We start from the raw sequence: 1,548 nt of genomic DNA on the forward strand, positions 1-1,548 counted from the left end.
GGGTCGGATCATATTTGCTCATACACACAGAAGAAATAGTACACTCAAACACGCACACGCACGTTTTGCAGTACTTCTTTCATCACACACCCACACTCCACATCATTCGTTATGAATGAGCCATGCAAATACACAGCTCTGCTTTGACAGTGGAAGACACTCCCCTGCGCCTTGGAAATGTCATCGGTGGTGTAGAACTGAGGCAGATGTAAAAGCCAAAACGCCTCGGCAAGGTCAGCACTCAATCAATTATCAAAAGTCTTGAAGGCAAGCAACATTACATTCACTGCAAACCAAGATTCGACTCCAATGTCAATTCTGAGCTCCTCTACGGTTGCAAAACTTGGAAGTGAAGGCAACAAACACAGTAGCACTGAATAAAGTCCAGACTTTCTTCAACAGTCAACAGATGTATGAAGGAGTATCCTAAGAATTAAATAGCAGAATAGAATAAGAAATGAAGAGCTGTGGGAAAGGACATGACAAATGGATAGAAGTAGAATTAGGAGGACTAAGAAAGTGGTGATGGATGGGACACACGCTCAGAAAGCCCAGGGGAAACATCACAAGACAGTTGCTGCAGTGGAACCTGCTAACAGAAGGAGCACGAGGCAGGGGTAGGCCTAGGCTACGGGAAACATGGAGGAGATGTCGTGTGGAAAGGGAAATGAGAGAGATGAAGCTCGCTTGGAACAAGGTTATGGTCCAGGACAGAGATACATGTACCTGGGAGGAGCTTGTAGGTGAGAAAGGAAAGGCACTGAGGATGATGATGAATCAAACACAGTGTAATATACACAATGTGATCCGTAGATTAACAACAATATGTATGCACAGAAAGATACACAGTCATAAATTACAAGTGGGTGGTTGGCGGGTGCTCTGGTGTCCGGTTTGCTTCTTCTTTCCTACCAAACATCCATCGTCATTATCTTTCCTTCTTCTTTTTTATGTTTGTTAATATATATCTGAGGGGGTTGGGGGAAGAGAGATGTTATAGTTAAATAAAACTAGCAGCACTTAATCATTTTATCCTTTGGCCGCCACTCAAATAATATGGCGAGTTATCATCCCAACTTTAGCGGGGGGGGGGGGGGGGGGGGGGGGAGGATTTCACGTGACGAAATTCCAAAGGGGCATCATATTAATATTATGATTTCCCCTAGAACATTTCTTATTCGAAGTGGCTAGCCGTACTTGAGTACGGCTAGACTGAGAGTCTAGCCGTACTTAGTTCTAGGTTTGGCCCAATCGACTCAAGCCTGTTAAGTACACAGGTCTCATTAGATCTAGATCTAGTAATTATTCAGGTTCAAATACATGCAAGTCAGTAAGGCACCTTTTGGTTTTCACTGAAATACAAATACTTTAGGCATTGCAAACTAAAAATTTCATTTACAATTCAGCCATCAATATTAAGTACGGCTAGCCTGACAGTCTAGCCGTCCTTAAGTACGGCTAGCCTGGCTGTCTACCCGTACTTAAGTACGGCTAGACAAAAAGTCTGGCCGTACTTAAGTACGGCTAGACTATCTTAGGCCCTATTAA

This window comes from Aplysia californica, unplaced genomic scaffold (genome assembly GCF_000002075.1).
Source record: "Aplysia californica isolate F4 #8 unplaced genomic scaffold, AplCal3.0 scaffold00089, whole genome shotgun sequence".
Taxonomy (NCBI): Eukaryota; Metazoa; Mollusca; class Gastropoda; order Aplysiida; family Aplysiidae; genus Aplysia; species Aplysia californica.